Here is a 6,756-nt window from a genome sequence, read left to right on the forward strand (position 1 = left end):
TTAAATAATGCTTCCACTGTTTTAATGCTTGTACAACTGCTAATAGTTCTTTGTCATAAGTGGAATATTTGAGCTCAGAGGGTTTCAGCTTAGAACTAGAATATGCTATTGGATGATTGTCTTGCATTAGTACGGCTCCTATTCCTGATCCGCTAGCATCGGTCACAACTAGAAAGAATGGTCTATTAAAGTCAGGCAATTGTAGAACAGGGGCATTAGTTAATGCACGTTTCAGTAAATCAAAGGATTTTTGCTGAGTTTCAGTCCATTGATAAACAATTCCTTTCTTAAGAAGTTTGGTTAATGGTAAAGCAAGTAATGAGAAATTACGTACAAACTTCCTATAGAAACTAGCAAGACCAAGGAATGAGCGTAATTCATGTACATTTTTAGGAACAGGCCAATGCAATATTGCATCAATTTTCTTAGGATCAACTTTTATTCCTTCTTTTGATACAATATGACCTAAATACTCAATTTCTGTCTTAAAGAATTCACTCTTTTCAGGATTTGCAAACAATTGATTTTTCTTTCAGTAATTGAAAAACTAATGATAAATGCTCATAATGCTCTTTTTCACTTTAACTAAACACCAAAATATCATCAAAGAAAACAATCACACAATATTGATATTTCAGAAAAATACGGTTCATCATTTTATTGAAAGTAGCAGGTGCATTAGTTAATCCGAATGGCATGACTAAGAATTCGTAATGGCCAAACTGTGTTCTGAATGCAGTCTTAAATATGTCGGATTTATCTAGCCTCACCTGATGATATCCAGACTTAAGGTCAATTTTACTAAATATAGAAGATCCTTGTAGTTTATCCATAAGGTCATCAACTCTAGGTATAGGATACCTATTCTTTACAGTGATCTTATTTAATGATCGGTAGTTAATACACATACGATAGGTATTATTCTTTTTCTTGACTAAGAGTACAGGTGCACCGAATAGAGAACTGCTAGGTCGAATTAAGCCTCTATTTAGTAATTCTTCAACTTGACTCTGGATTTCTTTTTGCTCTATTTGATTGTGCCTATATGGTGCTTTGCAAGGTGGTTGTGTGCCAGGAATTAAATCAATCTTATGGTCTTCTGGACGTGAAGGAGGTAAACCTGGAGGTAGGTCTTCTGCAAAACAGTCCTTAAAATATGCAAGAAATTCCTTATACCTAGGGTGCATATGATTTTCCTTTGCGTGCAATTCATTCACCCAAATGAGATATGATTTAGTATTCTTGCGTAGTGCACGTTTTGCTTGAGTATGCGAAAGCAGTGGAAAAATACTAGATGCATGCATACCATATAATGTAATAGATTTTCCTTGAAAATTAATATTCATTGTGTGCGTGGAATAATCTATATTTGGATTATGTTGGTGTCTCCATGGCATTCCTAAAATAATGTCGCTTGACTGTAATCGGACAACTAAGAAATTTCTTCTTTCAATGTATGCACCAATTTGAATTTCTAAATCTTGTACTTCTTGTGTGCCATTGTACCTAGTGCCTAAAAATGCAGCTTTTATACGATAATGCGTAGGTACTGTATGTAATTTCAATTCCTTTACCAATTTTGCTGAAATAAAGTCATGAGTACTACCGTCATCATGCAAGATAGTTTTTTCCTTTCCATGCACCATACATTTCATAGTCAACAATGAATGTGGAGTAGGCATACCTGGTAAAGTATCGGAAGTAGTAGTAGTATCATCCTCATCTTCAGTGAAATCCGGCATATCCTCATGCTCGTCTTCGTCCATGGCTCCAAGATAGTTGATATGTGCTGGTGGCTTCTTTGAATGACAATTTGCTGTGAGATGCCCTGGCTGGTGACACTTGTAGCATACGATGGGCTTGGCTTTGGTCACATTATTTGCAATGGCTGGGAGTCTGGGTATATTTGGATTTGCTTGTGGTATAGGCTTAGGATTTGGATTGACAGTGGATGGTAATGCAGGTGGTTTAGGCCAATTCTTGCGGAAAGATGGTGATGAGAAACGACCTGGATTAAACCTTCTAAAATTAGAATTGAATTGTTTAGATCCATAATTACCGTTGACTTGGAATTGCTGTGGTCGTCTATCTCTTCCGCGTAACTTATCTTCAGTGTCGTGAGCTAAGGAGATGGCGTCTTCAAGGGTAGCAGGCTTGAACATGTTCACTTCAGCGTAGTAATGTCCAAGAAGTCCAGACATATACTTCCGCTTATGTCTCATCTCTGGTACATCTTCAAGCATGCGTACCTGTAGGAGTGCATTCCAAAAACGCTCTGTATACTGTGGAATAGGCTCACAATCTCGTTGTTGAAGTAAATCCCATTGCTTGATAGCCTTCTCATGAAATTGCGGTGGAAGGAAATTATGCATGAACTTCTTCTTGAAATCTTTCCAAGTAGCAGGACATTCTATGCTCTTGCGAACTACAGTCCACCAAAGTGATGCTCTGTCTATCAAATGATTAGTAACACACTTGATTTTATCTTTTTCGGGATAAATTTCCTCATGGAAATAGTCATCAAACTGGCTAATGAATGATAAAACAGTCTTTCCTTCTCTTATGCCATTGAAAGTGCGAAACTTGAAACTTTGTTTACTTATCTTGGATTCCTTGCGAATGGTTTGTGCTTCAAGAGTGGCGTTGATGGTACGGCGAATCAAATCTTCAGCTTGAGGTTCTTCTTTGTCAGTGGATGCTCCTTGTAGCTTTGTCAATTGCGCTTGCAAGGCTTGCCTAGCTCTTCGCTCTTCTTCCAATTGCAGTATGATAAGATCCAGCTTTTGTTCCATGGTAGGCTCTGGTAGATCGTCTTCAGCCATAGGATCATCCATATGTGGGGTAGTCATCCTGTAAAACTCAACAAACCTTTCTCACTCAAAATCAGGTTAGCGGGATGAGCGTAGCTCAAATTCGGGGTTACAAGGCTATGTATTTTTGGGTATTTCTTTCTCAATTTTCAGAAAATCTGCAATTTTTCTATATCCGTTTGCTGAAAGTACTTCAACGAACTTGTAGATAGGTAGAACAGCTTGCCACGAACAACTTTACAGTTCAGAGTTTTTGCATAGGAACAAGTCTTCTATGAGTTTTATGCACTAGTCAGTTCTGATTCCAGTTGACTAGTCTGACTTGCAGAGTTGCTGACTTGCTGAACTTAGGCCGACTTGCAGAACTTACAGGACTTGATTATAGTCGACTTGCAGAACTTGACTTTTGCGGTGCAGGACCCGGAGTTTGTGGACTTGTCTGCCCTGTGTGATTTGATGAGAGCTTAATGACTTAAGCTTAAGTGATTAAGCTTAAGCTTAATAAGATTAATGGAGGAGAAACAGGGCGGCGTCAATTTTCGTGGGGGGGGCCATTTTTTTTTTCTCGCGCGGAAAAATCAGAGGCATCCTCTTATACAACGATGAGGATTTATGGAATTTGAAGCTCCTAAGCTTAAGATTAAGCTTTGATATAGTAATTAACTTGATTATGAGGAGAGCTTATCTCTGTTTTCAACGACTTGATGAAGGAGATGAATACGTGGTCCTCCGCCTGCAGAGCCTGGTCCTTCGCGATCTGACAATAGAAACAGGGGTTCTTGATCGCCAGAAGTCTGCCTATATCGACGGTTCGCGATGAGATTGACTGTAGAGGCCGTTTGTTCCTGGAGCTCCGTCTTCGCCCGAGATTGGTAGCGATTGGAAGCTCTTGATCTCTGCTCCGCTCTCACTGGTGCGCAGATCGGTCGCAGATAGCTCACGTGGTGAATCCCGGAAGGTCCCCAAGAACAAAGTACTCTACTTTTTAGCACAAAAACCCATGTAAAAGCAAGCACGACAAGAGGCAAGAGACCAATTGGGTTCAATCTCCCCCATGCCTTGTGTGAGCGCTTCACAAAGCATGTATTTTATGTATATTTCCAATCTTCATGCTCAATAATAGCCCAATTACAAAAATATGACAAGCTTTTAGCTTTTGAGTTTGCTTTCTACAAAAATAGTAAAATAAAGCTAATGGACGGTGCCCATAGTGTCTGGCACGCCCAATCTCAATGTCCAAATAGAAATAACATATCCAGGCGCATAAGCGCATACAAAATAATAATAAATAATCGATGTCTCTATAGACATAACAAAATATAGGCGTGGCGCCTATCAAAATCTAATCCAAGAGTCGAAAACCCGCTAGACTCCAATGCTTTCCTCCGCCACTGCTGCTATCTCTACACATCAACTGAAACATTCACAATCGTTAGTAAAATAACACAATTAAACCGACAAAAGTGAATACCTAGCAGTCTTCAGCTACATAAATAAATCAACTGGTTAGAAATAAATCCTAACCTTAATTTATTACGAGTGCGCACTCTAAACTCATAAACGTTTATTAATTTAATATGCATTTTGCGGAATCACCCGCTATGGAATCACCCATGTACACACTAAATTAATGAAACGCCCGAAAAGGACAGGCATCCCCATCAACTTCTCGCACAAAGAATCCTCTTTGCGTATGAGCCCCGGTTATCTAAGTTTACAGAATCCACCGTAAAACCTCATGGAGTCCACCGTGGAATATGCCTCCTGGCATCAGGGGAAGTCCAAAGTTTGAAGAAATTTGAGCTTCCAGATCTGTTGCTATGGCTACCTTGCTGTGTTTTAGGGTTTTGAGCAAAGGAATGGATGATCAGAGTTCTCCTCCAGCTGAGAGTTGCTGTAGTAGGTGTTGATGAAGTCCTTCAAAGAAATTGATCAATGAATGGAAGATCTAGAGCAGATCAAGCAAGGATGAAGAGCAAAGAATTCAGCACATTTTTTGATGCATTTTTCAAGCTGTCATCTGCTCCATATCCTGCATCATCACTTAACCATGGTACTCCTCCTGAAGCTTAGATAACAAGGAACCTTTGCCCCATGCTTTGGCAGTGAGAAATGATCAATAGAGAAAGATATTTGAAGATTTCTTGGCAGCCACCATGGAAGCTTCAGCCAAAAGCTTGAAAGAGAGAGAAGAGAAGCTCCCTTTTGAAAAGTAACTGGAGTTTAACCTCTAACTAAGCCCGGTTAACCATCCTTTACCCTAGTTACCTCCATTTTTGCATGAAGTTTGATGACGACCTGCCATTTAAGCCATCCTCCTCCATGTCTGACCTTGTATATCTCCAGATGTAGTCTCTTACTAACTATAGATGATCTGCAGCACTCCACTAGTCACTGTCTTGTACAATTTTTGTCTGAAATTGATTTTGATAGAGGAAAATAGGATTGAAAATAGAAGAAAAGAATGGATCAAAGACCAATGCTTTGATACCACTTGTCAGAGAGAGAACTAGGGAGAGATAAAGAGGAGAGAGAAGACTGCAGAAGAGAGAGAAAGACTACAGGAAGAGAGGAGAAGAGTGACAAGGAGAGAGAAAGACTAGATTTAGAGAGAGAAAGACAGGAAAGAGGGAGAAGCCATAGAAGCTGTGAGCAAGATGGGAGAGAAAAACTGTAATTGTATTAATGTGTCAAAAAGATGTGAAAAATTACATGTCCTCTCCTTTTATACCAATGTCAGTGTGACATGGCATAATATCAATGTTATTTACACTAAATCCTTATTCCCAGCTTCTTACAGACATGCTAGGGCCTTTAGGTGCGCCTTGGGAGTCTTGAGCTCCACTTTTCCTTTATGGTGGTGCATATGGGAAACTTTGTGGTGGCATTGGGCCTTTGTCATTACCAAGATTCTATCTCTTGCTAGTTGTCTCCTTGGTTGCTCCAACCATTTCCTCAATTGCTCTCTTATACTTGCCAGATGGAGGCCCGTTATTCTTGATTCTAGATGTATGCTTCTTGGCAGGTGTCTTCATGGCAATAGGTGGCTTCTTGGCTGATGTTGGCTTCTTGGCAGCCATCCAACTTCTTAGTTGTAGTTGGCTTCTTCATTGCCATTGGTTTCTTGGGTGAATTTGGCTTTGTTGTAGCAATTAGCTTATTTGTTGTGTTTGGTTTCTTAGATTAACCTTCCTTATTAGCTCTAGGTATTCTTTGAAGTTCATGGGAGTCTAGGCTAATAAGGATTTCAGCATGCCTTTTGATAAGAACCTTGATTGTCATTGCCCTTACTAGCCAAACAAAGTCATCTTTGTAGCAATCTTATGTGAACTGCAAAAATATATGAAGAATATGAAGAAGAATGGAAATATATTTCCATAATGCTTAAAAAATTGAACTTACTATTATTAATTTGTTTTCAAGCATAAACTTTTCTTGAAGACATCTCCATACATTTGCAAAAACCCTCCAACCACAAGAAGAGGTGTCAAGTTGGTGTGGGACTTGCAAGCTGTAGAGCTGTAGAGAAATACCTCTTTATCCCTTTTAAGAAGTGGAAATTTATCCTCAATGGTAGTATATATTATTTTAGAAAATATATTTAGTATGATTTTGATATTCATGAAATTTTCATATGGAAAACACTAGTAGAGGAAAATCCATCTCATATTTATAATCTAACTTTTCCATGGGAACCATTGAGGGAATTCATAGGACAAATTTTCCTAAATTTGAAATCCAAAACTAATGTACTCTAGTGTGAATTTCATATTTAAATATTTTATTTGCACAAGAGTAAATTGGATGAGAGTGTACCCCTTCTGATATGGAATAATTACAAATTGGAGTTCATGATTTATCTCTCATAGAAAGAAATAATTTGCATTTGTCTTTGCAGAAATAAGTGGATCACCAACATAAACCTTGTTGATTTTATCATTTGGGA

This window comes from Lygodium microphyllum, chromosome 10, assembly GCF_053477565.2.
Source record: "Lygodium microphyllum isolate KBCC chromosome 10, Lygodium_microphyllum_v1.1.10, whole genome shotgun sequence".
Taxonomy (NCBI): domain Eukaryota; kingdom Viridiplantae; phylum Streptophyta; class Polypodiopsida; order Schizaeales; family Lygodiaceae; genus Lygodium; species Lygodium microphyllum.